This window comes from Muntiacus reevesi, chromosome 3 (assembly GCF_963930625.1).
Source record: "Muntiacus reevesi chromosome 3, mMunRee1.1, whole genome shotgun sequence".
Taxonomy (NCBI): domain Eukaryota; kingdom Metazoa; phylum Chordata; class Mammalia; order Artiodactyla; family Cervidae; genus Muntiacus; species Muntiacus reevesi.
Window position 1 is genome coordinate 107,312,682 of NC_089251.1, and position 27,766 is coordinate 107,340,447.

Below are 27,766 nucleotides of genomic sequence, written 5' to 3' on the forward strand. Positions count from 1 at the left end.
TCCCTTTTCACCTTCATACTTTTGATTTTCCACGGGGCCGCTGCAAAACCTTCTCTCTGTTCTCCCTGACTTTAATTTCACTCTCGGTATCCACAGCCCGATCCTCTCCTGATCAGAGTGTTTTGTTTTTTTTTCCTAAATCTCAAATCTGTTCATATCAGTTCCTCCCACAGAGCCATTCGTGGTCCGCACTAATTCCGAGCCCCTGAGGCTGGCCCCCGAGGGCCTCCCTGCTCTGCCCCCATCTCTCTTTGTGGGCCTCACCTTCGCTTTTGTGGTTCGGTGCTTCCTCGAGTGCCCGGGCTGGCTCATACCTCTGTGCCTTCTGCAGGTGCCCTCTGCATCCTGTGCCTTCCCCCCTTGTCACGGCCCAGTCATCCTTGAAGACACTGCTCTGGGGTCCCCTCCTTTTTGTGATGTCTTCCCTGGCCTCCGTACCACTCCTTCACCATCTGTGACGTCACCCCACACCCCGCGTGGTGCTGTGAGCATCTGTTTCCATGTCCATCTTCAGGCAGCCCTTCGGCTCCTCTCCTCTCCCTCCAGCAAGTCCTCTTTGACTCCTCCAGCCCACGGCGCCATCCACCGTCTCACCATCTCTCACGACCCCCTGGATGCACCATTTCGGTATTTGATTGGTCCGTGTCTTGACCTCAGTTCTCTCATGAGGATTAGTCTTGCCTCGGATGAGCTGGTTAAAAAGTGCTCCTGGGTTGCAGGGATCGTGGCCTTAGTTCTCCTGGTCCCCACCTCCCCCAGTATGGAGCCGGCTGCCTGGAAGAAAGGCAAGAGTAGACATTTAGGAAGCAGCTGGTGCAAGGTACTCCGGCACCCATCATGACATTTTATCCCCCCGAGGACTCTGAAATGAGCATTAATGTTCCTGTTTTACGGATGAGGAGGCTGCAGCTCAGAAGGTCAAGGGCCTGGGATCACCCAGCATGGCAGCGGGGGAGAAAGGATTTGATTGCAGGTGGATCAAGCTTGCCTCTGCTCCTGGCCAAAGTCTGGGCCCCAGAAAGACTCCCTGGGTTGGACCGGGTTGAGTGAGCCTGTCTCCCACACATGTGGCGGTGTTGGGCTTTTCCAACAAACTCAAGTACAAGCAAGTTGGAGGCGGCATCCGGGGGAAACAGCTTGTGTTGGTCCTGGCCCCAGGGACGCGTCCAGGGCTGCCCAGGCTGGGTGGGGGGTTGGCTGGCCTTGGGGGCCATAGGTGAGTCTCCCGGGTGTCCCAGGACATGGCCCTCCTCTGTAGAAACAGCTCTGCATATTTCAGGATTTCAGTTTATTTACTTATTTGCTAAGATTCTGGGCAGCTCCTGTCACCTCCGTGGCTCTCGTTTTCCTCATCTAAAACAATGGGAATTAAAATAGTTCCTCTCCTTTAGATTTCTGGGGACAGGTCCTTTGCAAGCGAGGCTGTGGCAGTGCCTTGGTGCTGAACAAAGTCCCATGGACTCTGAGAGACGTTGCCTCCTCTCTGGGGGCCTAGGGCACAGAGATGGGGGTTGGATCAACAGGCCTAGTTTACAGATAAGAAAGGCAGGGCCTCTGGCCATGGACGGACCTGCTGTCTTCCCACGAGAGAAGGAACTGGGACTGCTCAGGGTTTTGAATCAAGTCTAGCAGCCTTTCCATGCAGGAGACCCTGGTTTGGTTCCTGGGTCAGGAAGATCCCCTGGAGAAGGGATAGGCTACCCACTCCAGTCTTCTTCCCTGGAGAATCCCATGGACAGAGGAGCCTGGTGGGCTACAGTCCATAGACTCAACTGAGCAGCACTGGTAGATGGAAGCCAGAAGATGAGAGGCCACGTCGTTGGCATTTGGGGCTGAGGGATGGGCTGGAGAGTTTGTTTAGTGCTGAGGGTGTGAACCCTGGAGGAAGATCGCTGCACTATCAGTTTAGGGACCAGAGAAGGAATGTTAGTTGGCCAAAGTCACAGAGCAGATTATTGGAGCTGAGTGCAGAATTCAGCTACAATACCAAAAAAGAAAAGAAAAGAAAAAAGAAGAAGAATAACAAAAAACCCACTGTCTATTTTCTGTGTCTGCTCTCTAAGGTCATGGACGCTCTCTAGGCACTAACGCAGCTCGTCCTCCCACAGCCTGCAGCCTGTCCCTCTCTGATTGTTTTCAGATGTAGAACTGGAAGTTCAGTGAAGTGCTCTGAACGGTCCACAGCTCACCCTGGGTTCCTGGGAAACCCACGTTTGAGCTCAGGTCGGACACCAAAGCTGGTGTCCTCAGCCGCTCTGACCCACCTCCTCACTTGCCTGCATGTGAGTCTGTAAACTAGCTTATCAACCAGGGGCTTGGAGGCCCCATGGAGCTGGGTCAGGGCACGCGGCCAGGCCGGTTGCTGGGTGCCAGCTGCCAGGCGCTCAGCTCGTGGGCAGCCAGGTGTGCAAAGGCTCCATTAAAAGGAGGTAGGGTGTGGGCAGTGCCCGGGTCAGAGGATCAGGAGGCTCCCCACCCTGGCCTTGGTTTCCCCATCACCAAGGGTGGATGCTAACTAACTTCCAAGGTGCTTCCCACCCCCACCTTCCTGGCCTCCCCCCTCAAGGGGGTTTGGGGTTGAGGCTTGGTGGGGGTCGGGGCAGGGGGAGCCAGCCGAGCCCCTCCTCCTCCACCAAGGTGTGGGCCACCCGGGGAACGTGGGGCTGGCTGTCATGGCAACCCAGTGTTGCGAAGTGACGTAATTGGAGTTCCAAACGTGTGAAATCAAATACAACATCCACAAACACAGCCTGGGGGTCGGCATGGCAACCGCGGGCACCAGGATGGGCAGGCGCTTTCTGCCCCGCAGCAGCCAGCCCGTCTCTGCCACGAGGCGAGAGCACCCCGCCCCCTCTCCACCCGGGCTCCGCCACCTCCATCTCCTCTTCTTCCTCTTTTGGTTTCTCTGGGAAGCCTTGCTTCCTGCTGGTCAGGGAGTTGACGCTAGCATTAGCCAGAGCTGGGTCCGTGTTCTGACCCGTAGCAGCTCTGAGGTCAGGCAGTGGGCTTTACCTCTTGACACTTGCCTTAGATGTGACTACTGTCCCATACTTTCCCTTCTTTCTTTCCCTTTATTGTTCCTGGTCCTGCCTTCCACTCTTTGGGCACCCAGAGGCCCCAGAAGTGACAATAGCCCGGAGCCTGAACCCCTAGGCTATCAGGCCCTGTGTGGTTTTACCTGTGGTCTCAAGGTTAAAGCTTAAATCTTCCCTTCCTTGGACCTGGGTCCTCTCCTGTAAAATAAGGTGTGGTGCACCTCTTTCCAAGCATAGGCATCTGCATCAGCATCACCTGGGCGCCAGGCTGGAAGTACAGGTTCCTGGACAGTTCCCCCTTAATACCTGGACTAGATGGGGCCTTGGATCCTATGCCTGACTCTGATTGGCCCCCAAGACCCAAATGTCTGGCTCTGATTGGCCCCCCAAACCCAAATGCTCGACTCTGATTGGCTACCTTCCAGGATCCTCTTTTTATTCTGTAGCCCCGTTGCTGCCAGGCTGAGGCAGGCTTCCTCTGGTGTCTGTCTTGTTCTTTCCTATTCCTTCAAGCAACAGGTGTTCTTGCGCCAGATACTTACCTTTCCCACACGAGTGAAGAACTGGGGCCGCCTGTGTGTCTGGGGGCGGGACTGAGAAAGTAGGGACGGACAAGCCACTCGCCTCTCTGTGACCCAGTTTCTTCGAGTATAAATGGGGATAATGATTCATTAAGGAGTGTTCTGCCCTTCCTGAGCTGGAGTGGGGCTCGGGGGTGAGGAAGACAGACACGTCTGCGAAACTGTGGCACGCCTGGCACTGCACTGGATGCTCTGCACGGCTAACTCATTCAATGCTCCCAAGAGTGGGGGCCCTTTATCCTTACAGTTGAGAGAACCGAGGCTCAGAGAGCTGACTTGACGCATCTGAGGTCACACAGTAAGTAACCAGTTTGGATTTAAACCTTCTCTTGGCTTCATGCTCTCCTCCAGTTACTATTTTTTTCCTTCTTGCCTCTACTCTCCTCACCCTTCTCCCTCTTTCTCCTCTATTTTCCATCAAAAGGTCTGGAGACTCCTCTGCATTCACAGTCAGTCTCCATGTCTTCACTCGTCACTCCTGCAGTCTATTTGCCCACCTCCCAGTCCCACCAAGGGGCATCCTGGGACAAAACCCCAGTGGTCTGACGTCTTCGGAACACTCTTCCTGGAAGTCCACTCTCCTTCCCGACTTTCCATTCCACCCATCTCTCCTGGGTTTCCTTCAGTTCAGTTCAGTTCAGTTGCTCAGTTGTGTCTGACTCTTTGCAACCCCATGGGCTGCAGCACGCCAGGCTTCTCTGTCCATCACCAGCTCCCGGAGTTTACTCAAACTCACGTCCACTGAGTCGATGACGCCATCCAACCATGTCATCCTGTCATCCCCTTCTCCTTGTGCCTTCCTAGCATCAGGGTCTTTTCTAATGAGTCAGCTCTTTACGTCAGGTGGTCAAAGTATTGGAGCTTCAGCTTCAACATCAGTCCTTGCAATGAACACTCAGGACTGATTTCCTTTAGGATGGACTGGTTGGATCTTCTTGCAGTCCACGGGACTCTCAAGAGTCTTCTCCAACACCACAGTTCAAAAGAATCAATTCTTCTGTGCTCAGCTTTCTTTATAGTCCAACTCTCACATCCATACATGACTACTCTTAATTTAAAGGATTAAAAAAAAAACCCAAACACTTGTTCAGCACCTGCTACATGCCTGCTCCTTGCTAAGAAGGGCAATGTGTGGTCCTGGTTCTCCTGAGTGGGGAGCACAGTGGGGGGCATGTTCACTGGTTTGTACCTTCTCTTTCTGCTTTCGGCTGATGGATGCTCGGCTGGTCCTCCCGCTTCCCTCCTCTGCTAACTGCTCCTGTCTGTACACTCTTTCTTCACAGTTTGTCTGTTTCCATGGCTTTGGCCCCCACCTGCAGCCTGGGGAGTTCCCAGTCCCTAGTCCAAAACATTCTGTAATGAGCTCCGACCTGGGATGTCCACAGACCACCTGGATCCCATCACCTGCCCCTAATTGTTCTCTGACCCCAGATGTCCCCTCCAGTCCCTGCTCTGCTGAGTTGCCATGGTGCTTTCTCTGTGACACTGGTCAGACTGTGACTGCTCAGACTACAAGTTGGAATCCTCATTCGTTGATCTGTCCCACTCCTATGCATCCTGTGAGACTCAGCCCAGACATCACCTCCTCTGGGAAGCCCTCCAGGGCTGATCAAGTGACTGCTCTGTGTGTCCCCGGTACGGAGGCTTCCCTCCAGCCCTGTGGGGTCCTTGAGCCTGTGGTCTGGCACGGAGTAAGGCACCCATGAATATGCCTTCAATAGAGACAAGTGACTGTAAGAGCTAGCCCAAACCTTTTGTTTCACCAACAGAGACATGGAGACCCGAAGTCTCAGATGGAATTAACAGCAAAGCTAGGACTCATTCCCAGGTGCCTGGATCCAGTTTCAGAGTCTGTCCTGTCAGATATGGCCAGGGTGGTGAGAGGCTCCTAATGGGACAGAGCTTGGCATGCTGAATTATCCCGTGACCCCATTATAAGTGAAGTTGCTCAGTCCTGTCCGACTCTGCGACCCCATGCACTATAGCCTACCAGGCTCCTCCACTGTTGCCTGGGGTTTTCCAGGCAACAATACTGGAGTGGGTTGCCATTTCCTTCTCCAGGGGATCTTCCCCACCCAGGGATCGAACCCAGGTCTCCCACATTGCGGGCAGACGGTTTACCTTCTGAGCCACCAGGGAAGCCCATATTCTCCAGCTTATCTCTCTCCAGAAAGATGCAGTTAGTTCTTTGCCTTTGTCCTGCGAGTCGTGCCTCACAGTGAACTGGTGACTATTCACAAAGTGCCTACTGTGGCCTGGCCCTTTCACAGATGTTATCTAGCTTCTGTTGTTTTGAGGGAGGAGCCAAGAAGGGTGAGGAAGACACAGCGTTTCCTCCGAGGCAGGATCTCGTGTGAGGTGCCTGGACCTCTTCCCCAAGTGCTGGGTGTTTGCTGAGCTTGGCGCTGCACAGAGGATGCGCTGGTTGGACTTCAGGGTGCCGAGCTGAGCTGATCAGAGGGTAATTGGAGCCCATGAGGATGCAGAGCTGAGCGATTGCAACACCAAATGCACTTGACCCCAGACCCCAGGCTTGGGGTCTCCTTCTGAGCCCCATGTGGGTGAGTACTTCTAGGATGGGGTGTGAGGCAGTGGGGTGCTGCAATACCCAGCACAGTCTGGGCTCTCAGGAGGCCCTCATACATGGACGCTGAGTGACCTTAACACCCAGGAGACCTTGGAGGTGGCTGTATCTCTTGGATTTCAGGCTCCTGGTGACGAAATAGGAGTCCTTACTCTTTCCAGTGGACGTGGCTTGAAGGCCTTAAGGGTGAATGCTTCCTGTGTGTCAAGCCCTCCTCTAATACTTCACATGTACACACTCATTCAGTCTTCACAACTACCTTCTGAGGTTGGTGCTATTTCAAGCCCCATTTACAGATGAGGAAACTGAGGTCCAGAGAGGTTCAGTAGCTCACCCAGGACTGTGCAGCTGGTGGACAACCCCTGAGCATAGTGGTTAGGAGCCTGGGTTCTGGGGCCAGATGGCCCAGGTTTGCCCTTGCTCCTAACCACTGGGCTCAGTGACATTTTTGTTCGGCTTCTCATTAACAAGGGATAAAATCCAACTGCCTGATTGTGGCCCATGGGTGCTGGGTGACCTGGCTCCTGTGCATATTCAGTTCTGTTCAGTTCAGTTCAGTCGCTCAGTCATGTCTGACTCTTTGCGACCCCATGAACTGCAGCACGCCAGGCCTCCTTGTCCATCATCAACTCCCGGAGTCCGCCCAAACCCATGTCCATTGAGTCGGTGATGCCATCCAACCATCTCATCCTCTGTCGTTCCCTTCTCCTCCTACCCTCAATCTTTCCCAGCACCAGGGTCTTTTCAAATGAGTCAGCTCTTCGCATCAGGTGACCAAAGTATTGGAGTTTCAGCTTCAACATCAGTCCTTCCAATGAACACCCATGACTGATCTCCTTTAGGATGGACTGGTTGGATCTCCTTGCAGTTCAAGGGACTCTCAAGAGTCTTCTCCAACACTACAGTTCAAAAGCATCAATTCTTTGGCGCTCAGCTTTCTTTATAGTCCAACTCTCACATCCATACATGACTACTGGAAAAACCATAACCTTGACTAGACGGACCTTTGTTGACAAAGTACTGTCTCTACTTTTTAATATGCTGTCTAGATTGGTCATAACTTTCCTTCCAAGGAGTAAGCGTCTTTTAATTTCATGGCTGCAATCACTATCTGCAGTGATTTTGGAGTCCCCCCGAAATAAGGTCAGCCACTGTTTCCACTATTTCCTCATCTATTTGCCATGAAGTGATGGGACCAGATGCCATGATCTTAGTTTTCTGAATGTTGAGCTTTAAGCCAACTTTTTCACTCTCCTCTTTCACTTTCATCAAGAGACTCTTTAGTTCTTCACTTTCTGCCATAAGGGTGATGTCATCTGTATATCTGAGGTTATTGATATTTCTCCCGGCAATCTTGATTCTAGCTTGTGCTTCCTCCAGCCCAGCGTTTCTCATGGTGTACTCTGCATATAAGTTAAATGAGCAGGGTGACAATATACAGCCTGGATGTACTCCTTTTCCTATTTGGAACCAGTCTGTTGTTCTATGTCCAGTTCTAACTGTTGCTTCTTGACCTGCATATAGGTTTCTCAACAGGCAGGTCAGGTGGTCTGGTATTCCTATCTCTTTAAGAATTTTCCACAGTTTATTGTGACCCACACAGTCAAAATCTTTGGCATAGTCAATAAATTCTAACAGAATGTGGTCCACTGGAGAAGGGAACAGCAAACCACTTCAGTATTCTTGCCTTGAGAACCCCATGAACAGTATGAAAAGGCAAAAAGATAGGACTCCCTAGGTCAGTAGGTGCCCAATATGCTACTAGAGATCAGTGGAGAAATAACTCCAGAAAGAATGAAGGGATGGAACCAAAGCAAAAACAACACCCAGCTGTGAATAGGACTGGTGTTAGAAGCAAGGTTCGATACTGTAAAGAGCAATATTACATAGGAACCTGGAATGTTAGGTCCATGAATCAAGGCAAATTGGAAGTGGTCAAACAGGAGATGACAAGAGTGAACATCGACATTCTAGGAATCAATGAACTAAGATGGACTGGAATGGGTGAATTTAACTCAGATGACCATTATATCTACTACTGTGGGCAGGAGTCCCTTAGAGGAAACGGAGTAGTCATCATAGTGAACAAAAGAGTCCGAAATGCAGTACTTGGATACAATCTCAAAAACAACAGAATGATCTCTGTTTGTTTCCAAGGCAAACCATTCAATGTCATGGTAATCCAAGTCTATGCCCCGACCAGTAATGCTGAAGAAGCTGAAGTTGAACAGTTCTATGAAGACCTACAAGACCTTCTAACTAACTAACCCAAAAAACATGTCCTTTTCATTATAGGGGACTGGAATGCAAAAGTAGGAAGTCAAGAAACACTTGGAGTAACAGGCGAATTTGGCCTTGGAGTACAGAATGAAGCAGGGCAAAGGCTAACAGAGTTCTGAGAAGAGAATGCACTGGTCACAGCAGACACCCTCTTCCTGTCTGTATGGGGCCTCCCAAGTCTGCCCGCTTCTCTGCCCTATAAGGCTAGCTGTCAGGTGCTATTTGTTGGGTGAATTAATTAAGTGTACAAATGAATGGAAGAAATCAGCATCAAAATCATTTAGGAGGGACTTCCCTGGTGGCCCAGCGGTAAAGGATCTATTTTGCAATGCAGGGGATGAGGGTTTGATCCCTGGTCAGAGAACTAAGATTCCACATGTCATGGAGCAGCTAAGCCTGCACTGGAGGAGCCTGTGGACCGCAACTGCTGAACTTGAATGCCACAGCTAGAGAGTCCGTGTGCTGCATTGAAAGAGCCCACGTGATACAACTAAGGCTCGATGCAGCCAAATTAAAAAAAAAATTGTTTAGGATTTATCCCACACCTACTTCCAGAAGCTTTTAGGATTGCTTGCAAAACAGAACATAATGAAAGCAGACAATTAAAGATGAAGATACAGCAAAACCCACTGAAGTCAGCCGAGGCCCAGTGTGTTAGGCTCTGTCACGCTGGTTTCTCGGCAGTCAGGGGCCGAGCTGACAGAAATCACCGAAGAAGTCAAAGAGTGACTTTATATTTTCCCTGGTGTGTCTCAGTTTCCTCACCTGTAAAATGGGCATATAATAATGCTTGTGCGTGTGTGCTAAGTCGCTTCAGTTGTGTCCAACTCTTTGCAACCCCACTGGCTGTATTCTGCCAGGCTCCTCTGTCCATAGGATTCTCCAGACAAGAATACTGGAGTGGGTTGCCATGCCCTCCTCCAAGGAATCTTCCCCACCCAGAGGTCGAACTGGCATTCCTGTGTCTCTCATATTGAGGGGCAGATTCTTTTTTTTTTTTCCCCCTGTTATTTGTTTCTAGTTTAATTCCATAACAGTCAGAAAATACACATGGCATGATTTCAAGTTTTATATGTTTGTTGAGCTTTATTGTATGGTCCAGGATATAATTTATCCTGTCCAGCAGAATTCCTCTGTGTCCTTGGGAAAAAAGTGTGTATTCTGCTGCTGTTGAATGACTTCCCTGTAGTTTTTAAAAATTTATTTATTTATTTTGATTGGAGAATAATTCCTTTACAGTATTGTGATGGTTTTTGGAAAGGCGGATTCTTTACCAATGTGCAACCTGGGAAGCCCGTAATAATGCTTACCTCGTAGAATTACGGAGAGGATGAACTGAGTTATAATCTGTGAAGTGCTTAGAACAGTGCCTGGCAGGGAACTGATGCAATATAAGAGCTGCTGTTGTCATTATTATTCCTAAAGGGTAGATCCCCTTGTGTGGTTGGAATTAGAACCTCATTTCTGGGATCTGATTCAAGGAAGGAGGCTAAAAAAAAAGGGCCTGGGGTATATCTTAGTTTGACCAAAGATTTGCAAAGGGCAGATACAACTAAGACATGAATCTAATCCAAATGTATTTGTTCTGATCTTGTCATTTGATTGGCACAGAGCTCAACTCCTCTTCTGCAGTCTTCTATGGGAGCGCTGGGAACCAGCTCACGGCACAGGGTAGCAACTCTTCCGAGGGGGCTGGCCTCATTCAGACTGGGGAGCCTGGGAACCCCTCAGCTGCCCAGACAGGGCTCACTGCCACCTCCTCCCCTGCCGGGGCAGCTGGTCCTTGGTGGACAGTGAGGGAAACAGGAGCATTGGAGTGGGGAGGTTGTCAAGGCTGAGCTGTGGTAACTGCTCCTGTCTATCTCCAGCCTGCTCGCTTAGGCATGAGACGTGATGGGCACCTGGGCAGAAGAAGATGCCCACCCCCATGATCTAATCCTTCCCAAAGGCCCCCTCTTTTAGTGCCCTCGCATTGGGGGTTAGGATTTCAACACGTGAATTTGGGGGAGCACAACATTTAGGCTATAGCAAGTAGTACAAATCTAGTTTGTTCTTCACATCTGACTTGGCTATTTTTGGTTCTTTGCATCCTAACTAATTTTAGAGTCAGATTGTCACTTTTCACATATGTATCTCCCTCCCTCTCTCTCTCTCTATATATATATATATACGAAAAATCTTTTGAGAGTTTTATTGTGATTTCATTGAGTTTTCACATCAATCTGAGGAGAATGGACAGCTCTCTGATACTGAATGTTTTAATCCATCATGTGTGCACGCGTGCTAAGTTGCTTCAACTTTGTCTGACTCTTTGCGACCCTATGGACTGTAGCCCGCCAGGTTCTTCTGTCCACCAGGCTCCTCCATCCATGGGATTTTCAAGGCAGGAATACTGGGGTGGGTTTCTATGCCCTCCTCCAGGAGGTCGTCCTGAGATTGAACCTGCATTTCTTAACGTTTCTGGCATTGGCAGGCAGGTTCTTTACCACTAGTGCCTCCTGGGAAGCCCCTAACCCATCATACTTTGTTTTAAAAATAAAGTTGATTTTGTACTTTGCTTTATAGATGTGATAAAGCAGAAAAGTTGGAAATGATATGTTGATAGAAAGTTATTTTCTTTTATATTTATTTAATGCTAACATCATGGTGTGTCTCTTTCTCATAGTTTTTCTACATATTTTATTTAAGATACAGCCCATAGGGTTGCAAAGATTCGGACACAACAGCATGTGGTGGATGGATGGATACTTAGTGGACAATTGTGCATTCTTATACTTAACATTGGAATATAAAATTTTCATGTTATTTCAAAATCTTTATAGATGTAAATTTCAGATTAGAAAGTAATTTATGAGTTGATAATCTATTGTCTAACTATCTAACTCATAATTTAGAAATGGAATATTGGGGCAAAGTTATATGGCTACTTGAAGGCCCTTTATCCTTATCATGGAACCAGCCAGTGGCAGAATCAAGACTGTGAGCCCTAACGCTGACCTCGCCTTCAAAGACCAAGTCCACTGGCCTTAAGGCCTCCAGGCAGTGGAGGAGACACAGCCTCCGTCCTCCTGGCCCAGGGTCATTCTGAGTGGCCCTGTCTCAGGTTTGCCTGAGATATTCTGCCCTGGGTAACCCTGACCCAGGGTGGTGGATGAAGCTGCCCTCTCTCACCAATTAGGGTTATGGTGGGAAAAGACAGCCCTTTTCTGGGCCTCCGAGGAGTAGGGCTGAAGGACACCATTCCTTCTGGTGAAACTCTGCCAAGGTTTTCTGTACACTTTCTATGTGCTGGGCAGAGTGGGGATGGTTAGAAGGGGTAGGGTGTGGGGACAGAGGGTCTGAGGAGGAGTTCTGGTCAATTAGTTATTTTTTTTTAAGAATGAATGCTTTATTTATTTTTGCCAAACTGTGAGGCTTGTGGGATCTTATTTCCCCGATCAAGAATTGGATCTGGGCCCTCAGCAAAAAGAGTGAGGAGTCTTAACCACTGGACCACTGGGGAATCCCCCTGGTCATTAATACTTGTGTGGCTGTGAGCTTGAGGTGATTTCATTTCTCTGAGCCTTGGTTGCCTCATCCGTCACTTAGGGATGTATACACCCACCTCCCAGGGTTCTTGAGTATTTAAAGCAAGATGATGTAGAAGAAAGGCCTTCATAAATGGCTCTGGCCAGGAGCTTAAACACAGGTATTCAGTGTGAAAAACCTCATAGCCCAAGAAGAGTCTTTTATCAAGTTCTCAGACTCTTCGTTTCTTTCCGCGAGTAAGAAGGTCCTCGCTGGGATCGCCCAAGGGTCTGTGGTCATGGTTCTTTCTGCCTCCAGGCTGCCCTGAGGTTCTCTGACCAGGTGTCAGATGGACCTGTTTCCTTCATCTCTGATGACTCTCAGGCTCTGGGAAAGAATTGTATGCCCTAAGTTCAGGCTGCTATAATAAAAATACTCTAGACTGGGTGGCTTAAACAGCAGGAATTTATTTCTCTCAGTTCTGGAGGGCGGGAAGTCTGAGTCCAGGGTGCTGGTATCATCAGGTCCTGGCGAGGGCCTGCTTCTTGGTTTCCAGCTGGGCCACCTTCTCGCTGTGTCCTCGTGTGGAGCAGAGAGATCATCTCACAGTGTCTCTTCTTCTAAGGGCACTAATCCCATTCATAAGGGTTCCACCCTCGTGACCCACTAATCTCCCAAAGGCCTCACTTCCGAATACCATGACCTTGGGATTAGGGCTTCAACGTATGAATTCTGGGGGGGCACAGACATTCCATCCAGAGCAAGGCCTCCGGTCAGAGCTTGGTGGCGGTTGCCAGCTGTCCTAGGCATATCCTGCTTGTCTGAGATTAACTTCACAGTCAGCACTCAGGACGACTGCCATCCCTTCCAGTCCTGACCACCACCCAAGGGTGGTCTTGGCAATTCCCATGGCAGAGGTCATCTCTCCACGATCAGGGGCCCTTTCAGTCCTGGTTGTGATGGGAGGTGACTGTCGGACCTGATGCCCCTGGAAGTCCTTCCAATCATGGGCTTCCTATACTGGAATAAGTGGTGATGGCGGCACAAGCTTATCTTCACATTCTGCGTGTCTGGTCTATTTGGTACCGTGGTAACTGGGCAGAGGTCTGATTTCCACCTGAAACCATCTTTCTGTTCTGCATATGAATCCACTTCTTGGTACGGAACCAGCCTGACCAGGATGGACTTTTGCAGACACCCTCTGGGTTTCCAGCACAGAGGTGGTGAGCAGGAAGAGCCCAGGGCTGACTGCACAAGTAGCAGTCTCCGTGCGGAGGATGCAGATCTCTGTCTTGATCTCCTGGAAGGACCTAGATGCAGGGATGGGAATGGAAGAGGCTGAGCAGGAACTCAGATGTGTGTCGGTTCCAAGGACTGGGCACCCTGAGGGGTTTCTGACCACCTGTCCACTAATCGAAGCTTGGCCCTCCCCTTTGTCTGCCCATGGTGTGATGTTGCATGGTGAATGCAGCTTCCTTAAACATTAGTGTCCTCTTCTGTAAAAGAGGGTAAATAAAATATCCCTCCTTAAAATGAGGGTGATAATAATCTCTCCAAAATACGAGCAATAATAATCTGCCCATGTAGAGATTTTCTTTTAAATTGATAGACTTTATGTTTTAGAACAGTTTTAAGTTTATAGAAAAATTGAGCAATTGTACAGAGTTCACACACACAGAGTTCTCTTTTGTTAACATCTTACTTTAGTATGATACATTTGTTGTAATGACATATCATTGTATATTATTATTAACTAAAGTATATACTTTACATTAGGGTTCCCTACTTGTGTTGACAGTTCTGTGGATTTTAGCAAATGCATGACATCATGTACCCATCATTATAGTATCATGTAAAATAGTTTCACTGCCCGAAAAATTCCCTGTGTTCCACATGTTCCTCCCCATTGCTCCCCACTGCCCTGGCCACAAGAACCCCTGACAACCACTGATCTTTATAGTGTCTCCATGATTTTGCTGTTTTCAGAATGTCACATAGTTGGAGTATAGAATATGTTACCTTTTCAGGTTTACTTCTTTAAATTAGCAACATACATTGAAGGTTCCTCCATGTCTTTTCATGGCTTGATGCTCAGTTCTGTTTGTTGTTGAATAACATGAGAAGGGACCACAGAAGATGAGATGGTTGGATGGCATCACTGACTCAATGGACATGAGTTTAAGCAAGCTCTGGGAGTTGGTGATGGACAGGGAGGCCTGGCGTGCTCAGTCCATGGGGTCGCGAAGAGTCTGACACGACTGAGTGACTGAATTGACTGAACATTCCATTATATGTATTTGCTTATCCATTCATCTTTTGAGGGGCTTCTTGATTTCTTCCAGTTTAAGAAAAATATCAATAAAGCTGCTATAAACATCTGTGTTTAGGTTTTTGTGTGGACAAAGTTTTCAGCTCATTGTCATAAATACCTCGGAGCATGATTGCTGGATCGTATAATAGACTATGTTTGGCTTTTTGAGAAATTGCCAGACTGTCTTCCAAAGTGGTGATACCATTTTACACTGCCATCAGCGGTGAATGAGAATTCCTGTCATTCCACACGCTCACCAGAATGTGATGGTGTCAATTTTTTGGCCATTAGCTATTCTAACAGTTATGTAGTGATATTTTATTATTGTTTTAATTTGCAGTTCCCTAATGACACGTGACATTGAGCATCCTTAGAAAATTATGCATTTATGGCTGCACTGGGTCTTTGCTGCTGCACGCGGGCTTTCTCTAGCTGCAGTGCGCAGGCTCACTGCGGCGGCGTCGCCTCTCGTTGCGGAGCACAGGCTCTCGGGCGTGCGGGCTTCAGCAGCCGCGGCGTGCGGGCTCAGCAGGTGTGGTACACGGGCGTAGTAGCCCTGAGCCACGTGGGATCTTCCTGGACCAGCGATCAAACTGCTGTCCCCTGCATTGCAAGCTGGGTTCTTAACCACTGGACCTCCAGGGAAGGCCCGAGCATCTTTGCATACACGTATTTGCCATCTGTATATCTTCTTTGGTGAAGTGCATTCAGATCCTTTGCCCGTCTTAAATTTTGCTTCTTGTCTTCTTACTATTGAGTTTTCAGTGTTCTTTGTGTGTTTGGATACAGGCTCCTATCAGATCCGCGTTTGCAAACATTTTCTCCCCGCCTGTTGCTCGTCTTTCCATTCTCCTGACAGTGTCTTCAACAGAGCAGAAGTTTTACATTTTAATGAAGTCCAGATTACCAAGCTTTTCAGGTAGGGATCTTGCTTTTGGTGTTGTATCTAAAAATTTCTTGCCAAACCCAAGGTCATCTAGATTTTTCTCCTAGTACTTTGGTTTTCTGGAAGTACTTTAGTTTTGCCTTTTACCTTCACGTTTATGGTACATTCTGAGTTAATTGCTTTTGAAAAGTAGAAGGTCTGTGTCTAGATTCTCTTTTTTCCCACATGGATGTCCAGTTGTTCCAGCGCCATTTGTTGAAAAGATTACCCGTTTTCCATTGAATTGCCTTTGCCTCTTTGTCAAAGATCAGTCAGTTGTATTTACATGGGTTGATTTTGAGGGGCTCTCTGTTTTGTTCTATTTATTTGTTTGCTTAATATTTTGCAAATATACTGTCTTGATTACTATAGCTTTATAGTATGTCTTGAAGTCAGGTAGTGTTAAGATTTTTTTCTCATTCAGTTTTGCGTTGGATTTTGCCTTTCCATGTAAATTTTAGAATCAGTTTGTTGATATCCACGAATAACTTGCTCAGATTTTAATTGGGTTTGTGTTGAATCTATAGGGGAAGTTGGAAAAAACTGTTATCTTAGTAATATTGAGTATTCCTATTCACGAACATAGACGCTCCATTTATTTATTAATAGATCTTTGATATTTTCAGTTTTGTCATATAGATGTTATTTTTTTGGGTTAGATTTGTACCTACACGGCCTTTCCAGGTGGCGCTAGTGGTGAAGAACCCACCTGCAAGGGCAGGAGACATGAGAGTTGCGGGTTCAGTCCCTGGGTGGGGAAGACCCCCTGGAGGGGGGCACTGCAACCCACTCCAGTATTCTTGCTGGAGAATCCCGTGGACAGAGGAGTCTGGCAGGCTACAGTCCACAGGGTCGAAAGGAGTCAGACATGACTGAAGCAATTTAGCATGCGCGCATACCCAAGTATTTGATTTTTTGGTGCTAATGGAAATGGTATTGTATTTTTAATTTCAAATTCCAGTTGTTCATTACTGGTACACAGGAGAGCAATTGACTTTTGTATATTAACTTTGAATCTTGAAACCTTGCTGTAATCCCTTGATAGAATAGTTCCAGGAGGTTTTCTTTTAGGTTCTTTGAGATTTTCAATATAGACAATCATGTTATCTGCAAACAAAGACAGCTTTATTTCTTCTTTCCCAGTCTGCATACCGCCTACTTCCTTTTCTTATCTTATTGCAGGGCTTCCAGTATGATGGTGACTAAGAGGAGTAAAAGGATTCATCCTTCCTTTGTTCCCAATCTTAGGAGGAAAACATCTAATTTCTCACTATTAAGTATGATGTCAACTATAGGTTTTTGGTAGTTCTTTATCAAGTTGAGGAAGTTTCCCTTTATTTCCAGTTTGCTGAGAGTTTTTTTCTTTTTAAATCATAAATGGGTATTGTATTTTGTCAAGTGCTTTTCTCTGCCCATTTAGGGTTTGGAGAAGATTAAATGAGCTAGAGCCTATGGAGCACCCAGCACAGCATATGACAAATACTCAATACACGTATAACTGAAAGGTAACAAGCATAACGAACATGCTGATGTTGATATATTGGAGAGCAATTGACTTTTGTATCGTGAAAGAAAGAAAGTGAAATCGCTCAGTCGTGTCTGACTCTTTGGGATCCCATGGACTGTAGCCTACCAGGCTCCTCCGTCCACTTGCTATAATCCCCTGCTATAATTTTTCCCGGAGTTTTTTGTCAGTTCTTAGAGATTTTCAACAGACTCCAGAGCCAAATTGCCTGGGTTCAAATCCTGACTCCACCATTTACAAGCTGTGTGACCTTGACTAATTTGCTTACCCTCTCTGTGATTTAGCTTCCTCATCTGCAAAACAATGATGATAAGAGTGTCTTCGTTATAGAATTGCTCAAGGATTAAATCAATGAGTATTTGTAAAATGCTTATTGTAAAAGCACCTAGCACGTATATAAGTGATATTATACAAGTGATATTGACTACCATAGTCCTCTCCTATTAGCTGCAGTCAGATTTCTCCATATCAGAGAAGCAGTTGAGAACAGATAATCAGATGGTTTGGATTTGAGTCTCAGCTTTGCTGCTTACTAGCTGTATGACATTGGACAAGTCATTGTCTTGATTTTTTTTTCATTTGTAAAATAATAACAGTATCTACTTTATGAAGTTACTATATGGATTAAATGTGCTATATATGTAACAAGCCTAGAAAAAATATGTGGCCAAAACCTGTCAGTCATTACTGTTATTTTCAGAGGCCAGCTTTTCAAGTCCTGATCTCTAGCTGGCTTGCTCTGAGACTCTGGTAGAAGAGACACATAGACCCAGGATGCATGGCCAATCTAACCAGCAGGGAGGCCTTGGGGCTGTGGAGGAGGTAGTGAGTTCTCCATCACTGGAGGTATTCAGGCAGGGGTTGGGGGTTTGGCTGAATGATCTGAAAACTTCTGTCTAGGCCAGGTTTCTGGCAAGTCTTAGTCTGGCTGAACGAGGATGGGGAAGAAGGTTCTGAGAAGGTGTCTAAGGAGGTTGGTTGGGGTCAGCTTTCTCCCGCTTTAATTAGAGCTGTTTCATGTGCATCTGTTTTATTTATTTATTTTAAAAATGAATTTTTATTGGAGTATAGTTGCTTTACAATGTTGTGTTAGTTTCCATGGTACAGCAGCGTGAATCAGCCCCACATTTACATATCTCCCCTCTTTTTAGGATTTTCTTCCCATTGAGGTCACCGCAGAGCACTGGGAGAGTTCCCGAGCTAAGCAGTGGGTTCTCGTTAGTTCTCTGTACATAGGATGGGTAACACAGCTGGTAAAGATCTGCCTGCCTATGTAGGAGACACAAGAGACGCGGTTTCCATCCCTGGGTCGGGAAGATCCCTTGGAGAAGGAAATGGCAATCCACTCCAGTCTTCCTACCTGGAAAATTCCATGGGCAGAGGAGCCTGGCGGGCTATATAGTCCATGGTGCGGCAAAGAGTCAGACATGACCGAGCGTGAGCAGGCACATACTCGTCACCCACTTGCATCTGTTTTGTATTTTGACACTCCAAAGGCTTTTTTTAGCGGGGGGATGTCCGATTCCCTTTTTTTTCCTTCACAGCTGGGGAAACTGAGACTCTGAGAGAGGAAGTTACTTACCAAGGTCAAGCAGTGAGTCCCAGAGTCTGGAGCGCCTGACCCCTAGTCTCTTGCTCACGTGATCCCATCCCTCTGATTCTTCCTGGTACTGCCACGCCAGCCCCGACGGGCACTCCCCCTTCAGTTCCCGCGTTGACTGATGACCTCGGCCCTGGCTTTGCTTGAGCTCAGCTCCCTGGAGTGGAATCTGCCCAAGCCGCTCTTCCCCTAGGCCAAAGCTTTAAATTAAGTCTCCCCCTCTGCATCTGGGTGGGCTCTGGGTTGCTACAGTATCCTCGTGGTGATGAGAGTAGCCTGCCCCTGCCACCAAGGCTGTATTTGCTTATTTATTATTTATCCAACCAACAAATGGATACCGAGTTCCTACAATATGCAGGGCTTAGGTGCTAAGTCCTAGGGATTTGGTGCTGTGTGAGACAGACAAGTTCCTGTTCTTACATATCTTACAGTCTATGGGGGAAGGCAGACAAATAGCAGTTAATTCCATTTCAGTATTGCCTTACTCAAGGTAGGCTAACTGTTGTAACAAACAACCTTAAAATGTCAGTGGCTTGATATGCGGGCTTCCCTGATAGCTCAGTTAATATGAGGTGGGATTTCTGGTCATGTGGCTCTCTTCAGCTACTCTCACCTAAGCGGTGGCTCAGAGACCCAGGCCTTTGGTTCCACCCGTCTGCAGGTCCTCAGCATCCTTTTCATTCAGCTGGAAAGAGGGAGAAAGAGAAAGCACCTGCAGAGTTAAGTGGGGAGTGAAATCAAGGCCAGACCTGGGATGGCCTCCATCACGTCTGCCCTCCTTCCATTGGCCAGAACTCAAGTCACATGGCTCTACCTAACACCAAAGGAGACTGGGAAATGTAGTCTAGCTCTGTACCCGGAAAGAACAGGAAATGGGGTTTACTGAACACACGGCTGTCTGTGCCACTGTGTGATCATTTCAGTGTAAAGGGAAAGCTGAGCACCCCAGGAAGGCTTCTCAGCAGAGGTGACATCTGACCTGAGGCCTGAGGATGAATAAGAGTTGGCCAGGGCAACGTGGAGGGAGAAAGCTTCTCCTTGTATAGAGAAAGATTGAGCATGATGTGTTTGGAAAATAAAAGATAGGCTGGTTAGAACTGAGAATGGGAGTTGAGGCGGGCAGTGAGTGATGAGGCTGGACAGAACCTGAATGACCTGTGCTCAGGATGGCAAGAATCAGGAGAGGGGAAATGTTAGGTCATATTAGTGACTTAGGTAGATCTCTCAGTAGCAAATGGACTGGAAGGGCAAGAGACTGAAGGTTGGGAGCTGTTGGAGGGTCTAGGTGGTGGGTGATGGGGCTGGACCAGGAAAAGGGCTGTGATGCGGGAATGAGGGGCTGCTATTTAGGAGATTTGATAAGATCTGGTGACCCATCAGATAAAAGGATGATGAGGAAGAATGAAGGACACAGCTGAGTTTACAACCTATGTGGCTAGTTCAACCAGAGGGTTTGGCCGGCTATAACCCACTATATGTTTTATAAATAGAGTTTTGTTGGAACACAGCTCTGCCCATTCATTTATGTATTTTCTGTGGCATGGTTTACACTACGGTGGCAGCTGAGTACTTGTGACAGAAGCCATATGGGCCTTCAAGCCTAAAATATTTATTATCCAGCCCTTGACAGATCGGTTTGTGGACCCTTGAGCCACACAGTTGCTCATTTCAATAAACTGGGAAAAAAAATCAGTTAAAACAGTATTATGACTTAGGCATCATTTCCCATCCATCCATCCATCCATCCATCCACCCATCCATCCATCCATGGCCTGTGTCCTGGCCCCTCCTCGATGTTGCTCAACTTGCCTGCCTGTATCCTGTAGCTGGTTTGTGAGGCTGGTTGGGTTGCTGGGGACCACAGTCTCAGAGGCAGGTGTCCACACATCAGGATACAAGGGCTGAGGTGGGATCTGCAGCAGATGTGGGGTCCACCTGGGCCAAGCTGGCCTCTGGAGCAGGGCCGTTCAGGTGATGGGCCTTCGGGGGTAACCACATTTACACGAAGCTTTCTCACACGCAGTATCATTTACTCTGGATGGCATTGCTTGAGCTCAGCATTACCACACCTCCAGCGTGCAGACCAAGAAACCAAGGGCTGGAGAAGTGATTTGCTCAAGGCAAAGGCAAGATGCAGGCCTGTCTCTTCTTGGTTGGAGTGGAAGATCCAGCCGGGGTGACTTGTGGCCTCAATTCCTTCTCCCCTGAAGACCTAGGGAGCCGGCAGGGCAGGAGTGGCCCCTGGGCCAGAGCCCCTGGACCCCCCAGCCATCTGGCACCTCCTCAACTTTCGTCCCAACAGGGGTTACAGATGTGAGCTGGACAGTGTGGGAATGCTGCTTCGCAGCAGTAATTAGTTTATTCCTGAGGTCAGCAGTATAAATAGTAGAAAAATGTATTTCCTGTTCCAAGCCAAATAAGCAAGTGGCAGCCAGTTGGCCAGGCGCCATTGATGGGATTTCAGCCGTGCGTGTGCCTTGCCTTTGGCCACGAGTTTGGGCGGGAGAGCAGAGAAGGAATGTTCCTCCGCAGGCCCAGTCCTGCCCTTGATTGGTGACTTACTGGGATGACTCCAATAACCTGACACCTACCCAGGTAATTCTAGGTTCCTGCTGTGATCATGGGGACCTGCAGAGGTGGGTGGACCTATGAAGTGGGTATCACCAAGTCTGGCTTTTACCGTCGGTGATCACTCCATGTATTTGGAGTGTGGTTGATAATCAAGGGATGTTATTGAATTGGCAAATGAGTGGGATAGTGCCAGCCTTTGAGTGGAAGGGAACTGGATGTGGGAGCAAAGGCCACCTCCGTGGATGAGGGGACAGAACCGCTGTGTCCTTCCTATGGTTTGATTATGAAATTGGAAGTCAGACTCCTGGGCTGTTTCATTTGGTGCTGAGATAACTAGAGGCTTTTTCTGCAATATGTATGCCTGTATCCCTTCCAGTTTTTGCTCATTTACTTGCTTATTTATTCCTTTTCTTTTGCAGAGGACTACATGATGATCAAGAAATGAAGGAGGCAAGGAAGAAGATGCCTCCTGCTGTTGCAAATGTCAGGGCCCCGCCGCTATGCTTTGACCAGCTTCACTTCTCTTGGCTGCCTCTTCCTCAGCTTTCAAGCTGAGGTCATTTTTACTAGAAGGCTCCTTGACTGTCCATACTGGTCCCCTTTTCTTTGCTTCCAAGCCCCCTGTGTGGCCCCTGGCAGAACTTCCATCACTGTGGTGGATCCTTGTCTGGATCCTGGAAGCAAGGGCCTGGTTCGGGTTCTCCTCTGTGTCCCAGGAGTGAGGGCTGACTTAAGGTAGGCACACAATAAATAGCTGTCATATAAATGAATGAATGGATGAAGGACAGGTCTCACATTCCCAATCCATAGCTTTCATCCCTTCTTGAAACCCTTGCTAATAAGATAAATGCCACCATTTCTTTGTTACAGGGATAGACTTTGGTTTTCTTCTTTCTGAATATGGCTTACCAAGCTCTGTTCTAGAAAGCATTCACTCCCTATAGGGCAGGAGTCTACCTCTTTAAAAAATTTTTATTTTATTAAAGTGTAGTTGATTTACAATGTTGTGTTATTTTCTACTGTACAGCAAAGTGATACAGTTATACTTATATATGCATTCCTCTTCATATTCATTTCCATTATGGTTTTTCACAGGATATTGAATATAGTTCCCTGTGCTATAGAGTAATAGGGCTTCCCTGTTGGATTAGCAGTAAAGAATCCACCTGCAATGCAGAAAATGCAGGAGATGCAGGTTCGATCCCTGGGTTGGGAAGTTCCCCTGGAGGAGGGCATGGCAACCCACTCCAGTGTTCTTGCCGGGAAAATTGCATGGACAGAAGAGCCTGGCGGGCTATAATCCGTGGGATCACGAGGAGTTGGACGTGACTGAAGTGACTGAGCACGTGCTATAGAGTAGGACCTTGTTCATTCATTCTACGTGTGATCATTTGCATCTGCTCATCCCTTAATCTGTTCCTTCCTCATCCCTCCTCTCTCTTGGCAACCACAGATTTCAGAACCCTTCTTAATCCGTCTTCTCCTTCTTCACGTTGTTCCCCCAGGGGACTAAAAGCCCAGAGAGAGTGAGCAATGCTCTGAGGCTTACACAGCCAGATTGGAGTGAGGTTGGAAGCTGGATAGAGCCCTGCTGATCATTCTTGATGTGAGAGCTGGCAGCCCAGGCGTGAGCTGACCCAGGTGTGAGTGGGTGCTCTGAATGCTGCCTTGTAGCCCCTGGCTCCCTGTTTGCGAGCAGAGCTGGACACTTGTAGCTCGAGCCAAAGATGTGACTTCGGCCGAAGCAAAGGTGTTCTGAGACGTCTGTGGGACCCACTGGGCCCCTGTGAGGGGTCCTCCCTTGCCTCACTCATCCACCTCCTGAGCAGGGCGTGACTCTCCCCATCTCAGGCAGGCTGCCCCTCTTTCTCAGCCTCTTCTAGAATTCCACCTGGAACCCACAGTGATTTCCTATCATGGCACTTGGACAATGGTCCCTTCTAGAAGCTTCTCCCTGTCACATCCACGCAGCATTCTGTCCTGGGCCTGAGAACCCACAAACTTTCGTTCCAGTATCTTTGGGTTCAGCTGCGCTGGTTCGGTGAAGGCTCACCACCGTTCCCGTGCTGGGGGTCCCCATCAAGCTTCCTCCTGTGACTGTTAAAATGACGGGTAAACACCCATTTCCTTCTTCTATTTCGTTTACTCATGAGATGTACAGTTCTCTTTGCACCTGAGTGGGTCTGCGGTGATTGAAATATAGAGTAGTTGAGACCACCCTCAATTTTGTCTCCCTGCTGTCGCCTTCCCATCTCTGTCTGGTTTGGACCATGTGATGCTAAGGAATCGAGATGTTGTAAATTATGGTTGGGCCTGGGTGGAGGCAAACGCAAATAGGGACCACAGGCAGCGCGGGGGAAGCCCCCCGCGGCCCCCCCAGCCCAGTCCTGTCCAGTGTGGAGTGAGGTCTTTGCTGAGAAAGCAGCTGCCCGGAGCCAGACGCGCTGGGAGGTGGGGCGGGCGGTTGGGCTCCTGAGTCCTCCCGTCCCGTCTCTGTCTCCTGGGTGGCAGTGGCTGCAGCCAATCCAGGGGGCATGGCCCTGAGCCAGGCCTAGAGCCTGCCAGGTGTGCTTGTCCGCTGGCTTCGGGCAGCTGGGAGCTGGTATTTTCACCGCGTCCGTCCCAGCCTCTCGTCAACTGCAGTCACAGGCCCATCTCCCCAAGTCTCCCAGACACCTCCCTGCGCCAGGGGGCCCTCACTAGCAGACCGCGGAGAAGCGCCGAGCTGAGCCCACGGCCAGGGGCGGCTCTGACGCGGTCCCCGCTGTCTGGCATCTCCTGATCCGGGAGGAATCCGCCTGGAGAGCGGGGCTCGGGCAGCTGGCGGGCCGCGTTCTGAGCTGTAACCGAGACGCAGCTGGTTGGCACGGGCTGGGGCCTTCTGCTGGGGCCTCTGTGTTTGGAAGCTCCAAGTCCTCAGCTCTCCTGGAACAACGGGGGATTCAGGATGCCGATCCCACCAAGGATGAAGAAGCCACGGGCTCCCAGACAAGCCGCCCCCCTGCCCCCGCCAGCCTCCCGCCACCCTGCCAAGGGGGGCATTTTGCTGAAACTGTCATCGGATCTGGAGTCGGCGGCTGGGGACAAGGGTGCGAGGGGGGTGGGGCAGATCTCTAGTCTTTGCAGCCAAGGCTTCCTAGGGGCAGACTCGGGAGAGAGGCTGAGGCAGGAGGGGCAGTCCTTCTAGACTGCCGACCCCTGTCCAGGCAGAATTTGCAGGATGTTAGTTCTCCGTAAGCTCGTTTGATCCCTACAGTCTCCTTTCAAAGTGGGTTTTACTGACTTTCTCCCCACCAAGGTGACTGAGGCCAGAAGGGGCCGAGGCTTGGCTCGAAGGCCCTAGAGTGTTTGGGAAGCACCCACGGTCCAGGCCAGTCCCTCTGCCAAGGCTTGTCTTTGACGGGGTTTTGTTATGAATCCCACCCTCCCCCTCGCCGCCTCCCCAGGACCTCCGAGGATTGTGACAAATTGAAAATCCTATTAGTGTTAAATTAATGGGCTTTTCTTGTGGGGCAGTGGGCTGGAACGGCGGCAGAGGGTTGAGAGCCTTCACTGGCAGGAGCTGTGGGCAGGGAGTGGCGGTGGGCCCGCCTGTCCAGGGCCCCCCTCCCATCTTTTATTAACCAGCTCATCTCTCCGGCTGAGCGGCCTTTCATCTGGGAAGGAGGCAAAGGCTCTTTGAACCTTGGAATTAAATTCTGCGGGGGCCTGGGACAAAGGACGGAGCCTAGAGGCCATCACCCCCACCCCCCTCCCCTGCCCTGACCTGGAAGCAGCTGGGGGCTTTGGGGTGGCGGGAGGGCTGGTTGTCTTGGGTCCAGGACCCCAGCGGCGGGGGGCATGTGTCCAGCAGGGTCGGACGGGAGCTTTGTACTTTTTCCAAACTGTGAGAAGACTCGGGAGCCGGAGCGCCGGGGCTGCCAGGAGCTGGCACAACGGGCTTCTGGAGACTTCTCTCCCCGTGCCCCCCCCCCCCCCCCCCCCGCAGTGCTTCTCTTGGGCTGTTGGTGGGGGTCCTGGTCCTCCTTGGAAAACTGAGTGCCGACTGTGGCCAGGCACCGTAGGGGGTGGGGACAGCTGTGCCCCAGACAGACGCCCTCCTGTCCCACAGAGCCAACGTGCCGATGAGCCAGGACGGAAGGTCGACAGATGAACAATCAGCGTACCACACGCCAGACTGTGCTCCGTGCTGCAGAGAAGAATGAAACAGGTTAGGGAGGAAGCCGGAGACGCAGGTGGTCAGGAGAGGCCCCTCTGAGGAGGTGGCACTGTATAGCGGCCGGGATGGAGTGAGCAAGGGAGTCGGGCAGCCTTGGGGGACGGGCGGAAGTGGGTGCTGGGCAGAGGGCGTAGCAGAGACAAGAGCTTCAAGCCCAGAGCGTGGCTGGGGAGTTTGAGGCAGAGCAAGGAGGGAGGCCTCAGTGGTTGGAGTGAAGGGAGCGAAGGGGAAGAGACAGGAGGAAAGGCTAGGGGGGTCAACCTTACCCTCACATCTTTAGGGGCTGGGCAGGAAGGAGCCGTCTTCTTTCTATAAAATATTCACTTCATTAATTGATTTTATGGGCTTCATTGCCCCATGCCCTGTGGGACCTTAGTTCCCAGACCAGGGATGGAAAGCCACATTTCCCTGCCCTGGAAGGTGGATCCTTAACCACTGGGCCACCAGGGAAGTCCCGGGAACCTTCTTCTTAAAAAAAAGTGCCAGGTGAGGTAGGGAATCATTCAGGGTCATGCAGCCAGGCCGTGGCAAGTCTGGGACCATGAACGAGTCTCTCAGTGTCCAGCCCAGGGTAAGTGGAATAATAATCAGAAAGCCATGGGATGATTTATTGAACATATATTCCACACCAGACTCTTTGCCAAGCCACTTATATTGGCTCACATATTGTATGTTTCGCTTCCCTTGTGGCTCAGCTGGTAAAGAATCTGCCTGCAGTGCAGGAGACCTGGGTTCGATCCCTGGGTTGGGAAAATCCCAGGAGAAGGGAACGGCAGCCCACTCCAGTGTTCTGGCCTGGAGAATTCCATCAACTGTATAGTCCATGGGGTGGCAGAGTCGGACATGACTGACTTTCACTTTCCTTGTATGTTTCACACGGATTAACCTCAAGGGAGTTGTGATACACCCATTATATGGGTTCTGCAGCTGAGGATCAGAGACGTGGAAGGACCTGTCAAGGCCAGTGGGGTGGATTGAGCCCAGCCTTCCTGATTTCAGAGCACCACATATTTGACTCCCGGCTCCTGTAATCCCTCCTGTGAGGTGGCGATTCAGGGCCTGTGGGGACCATGAGTCCAGTTCTGCTGCAGCGCAGGCCTCACGGTTTCCTGTGGATGTGTTTATCTGCTCATCTCCCCGATGAGACCGTGAGCCTCTGGAGGGCAGGGGGTGAGCTGTCCTCATCTCCGCCTGGGTCCCCAGTGCCAGCCCCTTCGCTGGAGGTCGGCATGTAGGGCTGCGGCTCAGTGTAACTGGCACCTCTCAAAGCCCAGCGTGCCCTGGCTTTACCCTCTGACCTCCCTTCCCACCCTGCTGCTACCTCGTGCGGCCCACCTTGTCTGCTGGAGGGCGAGCAGCAGGAGGGGGCCAGAGGAACCAGGGCTGCCCTCTCATTTCCATCTCCGCGGCTCTCAGTGGCAGGCCTGGGGCCCGGCTCAGACTTGGTACCGGATGCTCGTTCAGACAAACCAATCCTGAGTTGTATGAGTTCTTGGGAGGAGATTCGATGCTGACGAGAAAGGTGAGGTAGAGAGGGAACATGTACTGAGAGACAGAGAAGAACAAAGAGGGACTCCAGGCTGACCTGAGACTCAGGTGAGGCAGAGGGAATGTGGAGGGCTTCTCAGATGCTGACGGAGGTGGAAGGACACAGATGAGACCTGCAGGGAGGCGGGAGGCGGGGAGGCGAGGGAGTCGGACAGGAGGCCATTGCTGGCTTCCTGGCAGCGGGGGTCTGCGAGCTGGGCTTTTCAGGAAGACCTCGGTGTGGACAGGACACGGGCAAAGATGTGTTGGTCAGGAAGAACATGAAGGAAGCAGCGAACAGGGCTTGCTTGTGTGTGTGTGTGAGAACGCAGTATAGGGGTGTGGGCTGGGAAGACCAGGGGGCTTGGGATTTGGAGTTCATGCCCGTATGTCTCATTGCCCTGGGTTGTGACAGTCTCCGGGAGTTATCCATAGATCTAGGGCCAGGCTGAACATACGGTCATGGCGATAGGGTCAGGCTCACAAGTGGCCTGGGGGCCTTTCTGATTTCTTGTCTGTGTGGCCACTGAAGTCAGAGGGATTGTGTCACCATTGCCCCCTGCTCTGCCTCTCTTCTCTTCCCTGTGGTTGTTGCTCAGGTTCCAAACTTCCTATTTATCTTCTGGACCCTTAAAAATGTCCCCAACTCTTTCTAGCTCCCAGCCGCTTTCCCCAAGCCAGTCTCTACTCTGCAGCCAGAAAGGCCTTCTGAAACCACAGTCTGACCATGTCACCTCCCTGACTAAAACCTTCAATGACTCCCTAGTACCCTCAGGCCCTGTGTGGCTTGACCTGTCCACCCCTCCAGTCCCAGTCAATCCGATCCTCCGCACCCTCGGCTTTGGCTCTGGCCACACTGAACTGCAGGTCAGCTTTGTCCTAACATGGTTGGTAAAGAATCCGGCCGCAATGCAGAGACCCTGGTTTGATTCCTGGGTCGGGAAGATCCAGTGGAGAAGGGATAGCCTACCCACTCCAGTATTCTTGGGCTTCTCTTGTAGCTCAGCTGGTAAAGAATCCTCCTGCAAGGCGGGAGACCTGGGCTTGATCCCTGGATTGGGAAGATTCCCTGGAGAAGGGAAAGACTACCCACTCTAGTAT